Source organism: Podarcis erhardii (genome assembly GCF_964252035.2).
Source record: "Podarcis erhardii genome assembly, chromosome: 15".
Lineage (NCBI taxonomy): Eukaryota > Metazoa > Chordata > Lepidosauria > Squamata > Lacertidae > Podarcis > Podarcis erhardii.
In genome coordinates this window covers 16632407-16643688 of record NC_138505.1, presented here as the reverse complement: position 1 = coordinate 16643688, position 11282 = coordinate 16632407, and the positions used below count along the sequence as shown (strand labels likewise).

Sequence of the window (11282 nt, the reverse complement as noted above, 5' to 3'; positions counted from 1 at the left end):
TTTGTGTCCTGAATCTACAGTTGTTTCAGTCTGGGTGACGTAAAGTTTTAGTATTGTATGAGAGGTGGATAGAGAGAAATTTCTCTCTATTTCCTCTGCTACATTGAAGGGTTTAACAGTGCCCAGAAGCAGCCGGGAGAGGCTCCACCCATGCGTGTGAATGTTTGCAGGAGGGCTGCTGTCTGTGCCTTGTGTGTCTGTGTGCACAAGGTGAGGGCTTAAGGTGACGTGTGTTTGTGTGTTCCTTGCCTCACCTCTGTTATCACACTGACTTTGCCATCCTCTCTCCTCTCTCTCTCTCCCTTCCAGGATACCTCCTCCTAGCCAGCTGGGATTATTGGTGGTTTATTATTATTTACTGCTTTGGCCCACCCAGAAGCCTTTTCTCCTCCTCCCTCTGTGGCAAAAACACACACACATCTAAACATGAATAGAAAGAGAGTGGCTCTGAGCATGATTTCAAGGTGAGCGGTAAGTCAGAGTTTCACTGGACCAGCCAGAATTTCACCCTCCAGGCCCAATAGTCAACAAAGACCTGCGATAGCTCAGCTTATACAGGGTTGAGGGTTTGAGTCCCATGTTGGGCGAAAGATTCCTCATTGCAAGGGGTTGGACTAGATGACCGTCATGGTCCCTTCCAACTCTACAGTTCTGATTCTAAGAGCCCGGAAGGGTGGAAAGTGTGTTTTCACGGTATTGTTTATTCATTTATTAATTATTGCATTTATATTCCACCTTTATTTCTCCAAGGAGCTCAAAGTGTGGCGTACATGGCTCTCTCCCTCCTCCTCATTGAATTCCCACAACAACCCTGTGAGGTACGCTGGTCTGAGCTCAAGGTCACCTCCAGTGAGCTTCATGGTCCAGTGGGGATTCAAAACCTGGTCTCTCCCAGGTCATTGTCTGATGCTCTAACCACTACACCACACTGCCTCTCAATATACATTCAACAGTGTATGCTTAGACCTGTGCCAAAGGGTAAACATGAAGGAACAACACTCTGCATGTACCTTGAAGCACTCTGTTCTCACAACTTTTTTAAAAAAGAAAGGAGAGGCAATCTGCACGTGCTCAGGGGGATTTTTAAAAAATGATTTATTATATTTCTATGCTGCTTTTCATTCACATGAATTGCAAAGCAGCTTACAAACAATAAATAATGATAACATAATCTCTGGGATAGCTCTGGTGGAGCATGAGATTCTTTATCTCAAGGTCATAGGTTTGAACCCCACCTTGGGCAAAAAATTCCTGCATTGCAAGGGTTGGACTAGATTACTCATGTGGTCCCTTCCTGCTTCACAATTATATGATTCTGAATGATAATTATAGGATACCGCAAATACAACATAAACTGCATAGAATAATTAGTAAATCGTCAGTAAATTATTAAATTTGTATAATCACCCCTCACCCAAGGATCATGACACAAAACAACAAAAAAGGGAATGCAAAGTACATATTTTAATTTTTTTTAAAGGCACACGTGTTGTGCATATGCAGATAGGAGGTCTGGAGGAAGGGCGGCAGATTTGCCTAATAGATGCTAATAACAGCCTCTTGTTTCCTTTCAAGAGAAAAGGTGCATGTTCAAATACACTTTATTCTTCGTTCCTTTTTTTTAAAAAAAAAGCTAATTGGAAAACCCTCAAGGACTATAAAATAGGGTAAATGAACTAGAGTGGTTAGATTAGTCCACAAATATGTTTATGATGATGCAATATTAGTTATTATTTACATACATAAGGTTATTTAGACGAATGAAAATGGAAAAAATATCTGGTCTCTGCCCCTAAAGCGCATACATTGGAGCAAACTGGGTGGTAATAGAAACAATAGTTTCTCCCCATTTGAGATGAAGATTGATTTGGATTTCTTGGGTTGCGTTAGCTCAAGACGACCCTCCTCCATCTCTCTCTCCTCTCTAAGGTACGCATGATCTGTGCGCTGTCCCCTTTAAGTTATGAGTGCTTCTGTTTCTCAAGCTCAAGAGAGGACCTCTTTCTTCTGGCTTCCCATCTCATTGGCAGGTCCTGGGGCGCATATAAAACCCTGGAGAACTGGCATGGTGGTGGGGGGGGGGGAGAGAGAGAGAGATGGACCCTAACCTTTTTGCAGGAGGAGCAGAAGTTTCCCCCCTTGGGGCTGTGGCTGCAAAGAGCCCGCAGGCGGAAGGAAGGGCAAAGGGTTAACTCCGAGGAGGATCTAAACTCAGGGCGGCTGTTCCTGGTTTATTTGGTGTCAGGAGAGGAGGAGGCTGGAGCCGAGAAGAGGAAGAAAGTGAAAAGGCTGGGAAGCAGCCCTCAAGCCAGGAGGTGCAAAAGGTGGCTTTTGGTTCTGCACAGGGACACCTGATATCCTGGTTAATTTCACTCTTTTCCACCCCCCTGAAACTCCAGGGCAGAAGCGACACTGGGGGGAAACTGAGGAACTGAGCTGATGGGAGAGTGGCTTGCTCCCTCTTCTGCAAAAGGTACGTTTTGTAGGGGCTTGTTTGTTTGATTTTGCCTTCTCCCTCCCTTATTATAAATGGGTTTCAGGTGGTGATGCTCTCCTATTCTCTTGGCAGCAAAACAAAGTTTAATTATTATTATTTTTGCTGTGGAGGACCCCAGAGATGCCAGAAGTTTGATGACCGGAGTTATAGCTTCTGACCTCCCTGGATTGGAAGCTTTTGCTCCTTAAGATCAGCAACACAGGGCTGGTTGGAGCAAAGGCACTCTGCACGTGCCCAGAGGACTTTTTGGTGAGGGCTTCACGGGGGTTTGCTTCAGTCCTGACTCTTTCAGCACCAAGGCTTAGCCCTAGAGCATGTGGAAAAGGATGGTTGTGTCTCTCTGAGCATGGGCAGAGTTCTTTTCACCTAGTGAGCTGTGCCTTCATTCTCTAATGAGAGATGTAGGTCATGCATTGTGAGGCTGAGGCAGGCAGTACCTGAATATGAGTTTGGAAAGTTTTTATCCTCCCTGTTGGTTTGTGGGTCTGTGATAATTATTTTTTAAAACTGGTTCTTTGGCAACGGTACTGATTTGTTATTGTCGGAGGTTTGTTGTGGTTGCTTAAAAAACTTCCTTCTGAGCTGTTCTCCTGTCTTCAAGATTTTCACCTAGTTACTTCCTCTCTAACCTTTACCCTGTGTCTTGGGACTGTAAAGCACCCTGTTGGGTTTTGGAAATAAGCTGATGCCTCCTTGGAGAGCCTCAGAGTGGGATCACGGATATGCCAGCTTGCTGTGGAGGGAAATGCACTCTGCACATGCTAAGGGGCACCCTCTACTATCCTCCAGACTGATGCTGAAGATAATCTGCCGTCTTTCCCCAAGGCAGGTGGTGGTGGTGGTGGGAGAAATAGGAAAGCTTTAGGGTAATTGATACGAGGCAAGCCTAAAGAATCAGGCTTAATTACATTGGTTCCTTTTAAGACTTCTCTGCTACTTTACATAACTCAGTCGCTCTCGCAAGTGGTGTACAAATTCCATAATGAACGTAAGGACATTTGAGACAGTCACCCCTTGAAAAATGAACAAGGAGAAATTAATCCAAACATGGCAGTTAATAAAAGTCACATGAAAGATGGAGCAAGCTTGTTTTCTGCTGCTCCAGGGGGTAGGACGTGAACAATGGATTCAAATGACAGGAAAGGAGATTCCAGCTAAAAGTTAGAAAGAACTTCCTGATGGTAAGAGCTGTTTGATAGACTCTCTTGGAAGGTGGAGGGCGCTCTCCCACAGTGGAGGTTTCTAACCAGAGGTTGGATGGCTATCTGTTAGGGGATTCTTTAGCCGCGATTCCTGCATTGCAGGGGGTTGGACTAGATGACCCCCAGAGTCCCTTCCATGTCTGCAATTCCATAAGAACAGATGCTGTACTAGATGGGCTATTAGCCTGACCCAGCAGGCTCCTCTTATGTTCCTATATGCTGCAACTGCAGCATCCTGTGAGTGACAGATAGCCATCCAATGTGAGTGACAGATAGCCATATTTCCAACTACTACTACTACTACTGTACTGTGGTTTAAACCACTGAGCCTCTTGGGCTTGCCGATCAGAAGGTTGGCATTTCGAATCCCTGCAACGGGGTGAGCTCCCGTTGCTCCGTCCCAGCTCCTGCCAACCTAGCAGTTCGAAAGCACGCCAGTGCAAGTAGATAAATAGGTACCGCTGCGACGGGAATGTAAATGGTGTTTCCGTGCGCTCTGGCTTCTGTCACGGTGTCCCGTTGCGCCAGAAGCGGTTTAGTCACGCTGGCCACATGACCCAGAAAGCTGTCTGTGGAAAAACGCTGGCTCCCTCAGCCTGAAAGTGAGATGAGCACCGCAACCCCATAGTCTGCTTTGACTGGACTTAACCGTCCAGGGGTCCTTTACCTTTACTTTACTTTACTACTAATACTACTAATTTTTTTATTTATATGCCACCCATCTGACTGGCTTGCCTCAGCCAGTCTGGGAGGCTCCCAGCAAAATATAAAAACACCGTAAAGCATCAAACATTAAAAAAAAAACTTCCCTATACAAGGCTGCCTTCAGGTGTCTTCTAAAAGCTATATAGTTATTTATATCCTTGTCATGGAGGGTGTTCCACAGGTGCCCCACCCACGTAGTCACCAGAGAAACTCCCAATGCCAAGTAGCTTTTGCAGTTAGGAATCTTCTCCTCAGATTGATCTGAAATCTGCTTCCCGGCAATTTCCGCCCACTGGGTCTCCTCCCGGCTTCTGGATCAATAGAGAGCAGGTCTGCTCCGCCTTTTGCACGACCCAGGTCTCTAGGTAGTTGAAGGCAAGCTGCTTTGCCTACCCTCATCTCCTCTTCCCCTACCCCAGGCAAATATTTCAGCGTTTCCTCCCTTAGGATGGGGTTTTCCAGTTGCCTCTGCTACTGTTTGCCATTTTAAAATTCTGCCCTGCTGGAGAGTTCTGTTTAAACTGAAGGTTTGGCTCTTCCGGTGTTAAGAGATATTGGCCTATGAGAGATATTGCCCTTTCATTTTCATTTTTTATTTTATAGGCTGTGCACATATTAGATTAGCTGTTGCTTGAAGATAATCCCAGGGGTGCAAATTTAGAGCACTGGGGTTCCCTTCTTGAGGATTTCCAGTTTTGAATAAAAAAGCAAGACTGAGGTCAGGGCACCACTTTACACCATTTTGTGGCTCCTCTGGTGAATGGTTTTACTCTGTTGTGTGGGCATAAGCTGAGGGCAGAAGAGCAGCCCTCACAGCAAATTACACTTGGGGACATTTGAGGTTAATGCTTCTGTTTTCCTGATTTGAATCTGGACCTCATTTGCTTACTAATGGGGGGAAATGTTTCCCTGTGAAAGACCTTTAGAAATGGAAATCTGGTTGCTTGGGCAACTGAGGGCCTTGTTCTCCACAGCTAAGTGGGTCCACTTTCCTGTGGGGTTCACCCCCTGATGAATTTTTTGCATACTCCTTGAATGATCCTTAGGAATGACCACCTCCATGTTGCCTCCAAGGATAGGGCTTTTTTATAAACCACATCCGCTGCTCCTAGAGGTCTTAAGACAAGAGATTTAGAGATGCCACACAATTATGATTGGCGATGTTTTTGACACTCTTCATTTTACCTGTAAGGTTCAATATTTATGTATTTATTTCATAAAAATTATATACTGCTTGATTGTAAAAATAAGCCCCCAAAACTCAAAGTGGTTTACAAAAAACTGCCCATAAAATTATCAATAAGAAAAATTTAACAACAATCCAAAACTTCCAAAAAGCTAAAATAGCAAGAGGCTAAAAACAGACTAAAACTAAACTTTTGTTTAGGCTTGTCTAAACAAAAATGTTTTTAGCTGGCGCCGATATGAGTACAGTTTCCTATTGGAGAGGGAGCCATACCATCTGTTTTAGAATCAGAGAATTGTAGAACTGGAAGGGGGCCCGTGGATCATCTAGTCCAACCCCCTGCAATGCAAGAATCACAGCTAAAGAATCTCTGACAGACTCGTCATCCAACCTCTGTTTGAAAACCTCCAATGAGGGAGAGTCCACCACCTCCCGAGGGAGTCTGTTCCACTTTTAAAAGCTCCTGCCACCATAACATTCTTCCTCATGTTTAGTCAAAATTTGAATCCATTGGTTTGAGTTCTTCCCTCTGAAGCAGCAGAACGCAAACTCACTTCTTCTTCCATGGGACAGCAGATATCTGATGGCGGCTATCATATCACCTGTCTTGCATGAAGCGAGTCCCCAGGCTGGATTCTGGCACTGCCAATTGAAATAGGGTTGCCATATGTCCGGAATTTCCCAGACATATCCGCAAACAGTGTCCGGGCAGAAATCACAGAAATCTCCAGGAAAATAGCTCAGAAACTTCTTTTGCAAGAAAAACTTTGGCAAAAATAAATAAATAAATAAAGCTTTGCCCCCCTCAAAAGCTGTGTCTGGATTTTCACTTTTTGAAACATGACAACCTTAAATTAAAGGGGATGGATAGCCAGTGGTGGGAAATACCTTTTTGTACCTGGGAAAATTTTTTAGATGAGATGGGCCCGTAGCCTGGCTCTGCAGTGATAGATAGGGTGGCATTGTTCATAAAAACAAAGAGGAGAGATTTGTTCTTAAAATCTGCATATGTTGATTTATATGTACAGAGGCAAACCTAAACAGGACTATAATAAATCTCAGGAGGGGAAGAAGTCTGGGGCCTGCCTGGCTGCTCAGTTTGCCATCCAGGTGCTGCCGCCTCTATATGGGCAATGCCAAGGCTACCGCTCTCCACTTTCCTGCGGTTCTTGGCCTTTATTTTAAACCACTCTTGGACTGGGCGGGCCTTCAAAGATGGGGCCGCCCCTGTAAAGTAGGTCAGCACTTCACTCTGTTTGCACGTTTAGCAATAATAAAACAATTAAAAGACTGGCACAGTAGTAAAGGCAACATTTAAATGGATCAATACATTCTTTATTTGTATTTTACCGCAGTATTATGATAGGAGAAAAGTGGGTAGGGTTTGTTGGAAGATCCAGGACGGATAAAAGAAAGCCCTTCCGCATTCAACACAAAGTTAAACTGTGGAACTCTCTTCCACAGGAGGCAGTGATGGTCACCAACTTGGTTGTCCTTAAAAGAGAATTGGACAAATTTGTGGAGGAGGGGGCTGTCAGCGGCTGTTAGCCACAATGGTTCTGCTCTGCCTCCACGATCAGAGGCAGCAATGCTTCTGAAGACCAGTTGCTGTTTGAATCTTGTAAACTGCCTTGTGTATAGCAATGTAGAAAGTCGGCATAGCACAAACTAAAAGTGAAATGAAACCTTTGCCCCGTGACCTAAGGAGGTTAGGATCTAAGCCAGGGGTTGCTAGCTTTTCAGATATGTCGGCAGCATTGTATTTTTGGGGTGGGTGCCACCTCCTGTCACTTCTCTCCCCTGGATTAACCTCTCCCTGAAAAATAGAAGGAGAGGAGATCGACACACACACACACACACACACACACACACAAACGTGTCACTTTTCCACGGGATTTGGCCAGTAGCATCCAGTAGCATTGTCCATGGAGTTTTCTTGGCAGGGATACTGGAGTGGCTTGCCGGTTCCTGCTCCAGGTGGATCATGTTTGGTCAAAACTCTCCACTATGACCTGTCCATCTTGGGTGGCCCTGCATGGCATAGCTCATAGCTTCTCTGAGTTATTCAAGCCCCTTCGCCACGGCAGGCAGTGATCCATGAAGGGGTGCATTGAGGGCACAAGGAGAAGGGGACGACAGAGGATGAGATGGTTGGACAGTGTTCTCGAAGCTACCAGCATGAGTTTGACCAAACTGTGGGAGGCAGTGGAGGACGGGAGTGCCTGGCGTGCTCTGGTCCATGGGGTCACGAAGAGTTGGACACGACTAAACAACAACAACAACAACAACAACATCCGGTAGCATTCATCTGAGCCATGAAAAGCCCATAGAGCTGAAAGAGGAAGTGGGAAAGAGAGTCACTCTTCCTCACTTCCTCCTTCAGCTCTGGGTACTTTTTAAAGGGAGGGAAAAGTAGCCCTTTTCACCATCTCATGACTCAGAGGCTTCATGGATGCTGGACTGGACCTCAAGGGTACCACTGCACTCACAGGCACCATGTTGGGACACAACTGAAAGAGGACGGGCAGGAGATAAAGCAGGGTAATAAGGGGCTGTAATTCCTGTTGCGCATCAGTGGCCTGTTCTCAGTTAATGCAGCTCTTGCTGCTGCTGGTTCGAATGGTGTGACCCTGGTGATGCAAAAAGCCTCTTGGTTTCCTGCTCCTTTTTACTCTGGTAACAATGCGGATAACCTCCAAAAACTGAGGAGCTGTAGCTCATTGGTAGAGCATTTGCCTTGCACGCAGAAGGTTGCTAGGTTCAATCCCCAGCGTCTCCAGGTACGGTTGAAGGGGAGTCCTGCCTAACACCCTGGAGAGCTGCTGCCGGTCAGTGCAGACAGTATTGAGCTAGATGGACCAATGGTCTGACTCAGTAGGGAGCTTCCTATGTATGCTATGCCTCTAGCCAAACCCAGACAGTTTTCTCAAGGTGTGCTTCCTTTGGGGGAGGGGGGCGTTGAGTGCTTGCAGTCTACCTGCTTTATGATCCTCACATTAGCCTTCTCTTGTGAGGGAGGGGGGGGGTTAACAGGGCAAAGATTTTAGTCGCAGGGCACAGATCCCAAGCGGCACACGCCAGCTGTCATAAATGAGCAGGGTGATGAACATCTCGGTGGCATTATGCGTTAGTGTTGCAAGGGTGTAGCTGAAGAATGCTTCAGCGATCTGGGGCGGGGAGTGGTGAATGCTGGAGTCTTCCTCCTCTGCCGTCCGTTATCTACAAGGCCTGGCTTCCATTAATCCTGCCAGTGTTTTGATTTGAGATTTTTCAGGCATGATGCATCAGCGTTCAATGGCAATTGCAGTGTCAGGGAGTAACTCTCTCTTACATGTGCATCCCTTGTGTGTGAAGCAATGGAGGGGCAGAGTTTCTGCTTGGCTGCTTATCTTTCCGTTCTAAGCCAGCCTTGCAAATTCTTGCCTTGTCACCTGTAGTGTTAGAATCCTGCAAAGGAGAAAACAAGCTGGAAGAGAGCTAGTTTTATTCCCTCCTTTTCTGGCCGGTGGTGTGCCACAAATAACTAGCATAGTTGCATCTGGCCTCCTGGACTTGTGGAACCTCCCCTGCATTCTAGATTACGCCTACGTTATCCAGGGTATAAAGAGGAAACAGTTGCTTGATTCTATCGAGAGCAGTGTTTTAGCCTCACACAACAACCCTGTGAGGTAGGCTAGGTTGGGAAATTATGACCACCCAGGAGCAAGTCAAGTCATTTCTCAAACCTTGATTTCCTGCATCCAAGCACAATACAGATGCTGCTAGCATATCAAGCTGCCACAAGTCAGGAGCGTAGGTAACTCAAGGCAGAGAACCAAGCCCCACAAATAATGAGTAAAAGCAGCGCCTATGAGCCTGGAAACTTAAAAAAAGCCTGTTGATAACTTTATTTTATATATCCACCCTTCCAGGGTGAGTCACAACAATTTATAAGAGCTGTTCAGCAGTGGAATTGGACTCTTTTGAAATGTGTCCTTCAGTGAAGGTTTTTAACCAGGTGTTGGATGGCCTTCTGTCAGATATTCTTTAGCCGTGAGTCCTGCATTGCAGGGGGTTGGACTAGATGACCCTCAGGGTCCCTTCCGCCTCTACAATTCTGTGATTCTAAGGCTTTCTCCTTCCTTATCTCTGAATTCCACTCACCATCCTCTTTCAATATTGTTGTTCTTTCTTTTGACATTCCTTGAGCCTAGGCTTCAAGAGTTATTTACATTCCGGCAGAAGTGAGTTTTATTATGTACTTTTCCTCCTCTTGCCTGGCACATTTCTCTCCCCCCTCCCCCTGCCCCCTTTTTTGTATTGTAACACAGATTTCTTGACCACCCCTACCTCTTGCAGGAGATGGGTGGGCTGCTTTGGTCAGACCTGCTGTTGGTTTCTTAATTCTTTTCTTGTTGTGTTGAATTTGTCTGGAAGGCTAATGAAAGCTCAGGGACCATTGCATCTGATCGTTGGTGATCTATGTGTCCCATTAGAAGAATCGAATTGTAGATCTGGAAGGGACCCCATTAGATTTTCTCAAGCCCAGGCAGTGTGTGGCTCCAATGATTTGGGACTTAATCCCTCTGACACACCATAAACACACACCATATTTCCCTCTATGACAAATATCTCAATTACTCTCCAGGATCAGAGGCAATATTTCTCCAGGTTTCAGTTGCTGAGTTCCAGAAGTTTGCAGGCTCCTGAGAGGCACCTGGCTGGCCACTTTCGAAAAAGGGTGCCGGCCTGTGATGGAGCTGGGCTTTGCTTATCATTTTATGCCCCACTCCTGCCTTTGGGGTATGCCTAGTTGTCATTATTAGGGTGAGCGCCAACCGTTTGAAACCAGTTCTGCTGTTGTGGTTTCCTTCCAGAGTTCTATTTTTACTGGAAGTCCTTAACCCAGCAGTTCCCAGCCACCAGGCTCAGAAAGAGTTGCCAATGAGTTAAATAAAGTCACGAGAAGTTCCTGGATGCCCACCTTCAGGGGGGAGTCTGGCTGCCGCATCTCCGTGTGAGTTGCTGATCTCCCAATCAGCCTTCGCTGGATGGATAATTCTGTGTCTCTGTGCACCGGGAATATGTGGGTCATTCAGTGACTCCTGATTCGGCCTCCTCTGCTGTCACAGAAGACAGGGAGCAGGTGAAAGTCTGTGGCTGAGTGGTAGGACACATGCTTTGTGTGCAGAAGGTTCCAGGTTCAATCGCCAGCAGCATCTCCAGGTAGGGATGGGACAGACTCCTGCCTGAATCCTTGGAAAGCTGTTGCCACTCAGAGTACTGAGCTATATGGACCCAATGGCTTGACTTGCTGTGAAGTGGCTTCAGATGACCCTATGACTACTTATCAGGTCTCTGTATGAGTCACCACCCTGGGGAGTGTCCCTGTCTGATCAGGAGGCAAGTCCAGGTTAGCAGCTTGGGTAGACACACGATAAGTGTGACTTTCCCTTCTCTCCCAGGATGGACAATTCTTACTCTAAAATGCAAATCTTGAAGGGTGTCTCTTAAATTTCCATACGAAGACTAAAATAGCATTTCAGTGTTGAGATATTTTGAGGGCAACTCTGGTCTGAAAGCAGCGAAATGTCTCAAAGCAACTTTGAAAAGCCTGGATGTAGCAAGAAAGGCATGGAAGGAAGTCGTCTTGTTGGTTGGTTGGGTGGAGAATTAAAATAGCCTGTTATTGTGTATGACTTTTGCTACAAAG

The 11282-nt window shown here is 46.0% G+C and overlaps 1 protein-coding gene across 3 annotated transcripts in view; it reads left to right on the top strand.

The window, feature by feature from the left end:
- The first annotated feature begins 447 nt into the window (after positions 1-447).
- ARHGEF2 (Rho/Rac guanine nucleotide exchange factor 2) overlaps positions 448-11282 on the top strand; it is a 112311-nt gene continuing 101476 nt past the window's right edge. Inside the window, exon 1 of one of the 3 annotated variants that reach the window (XM_081842423.1) lies at positions 448-464. The gene's annotated coding sequence lies outside the window, so the exon portion shown is untranslated. Of the gene's footprint in view, positions 465-2154; positions 2474-7985; positions 8132-11282 lie in introns of those variants that run through there. The other 2 variants (XM_081842421.1, XM_081842422.1) reach the window with 2 other exon arrangements.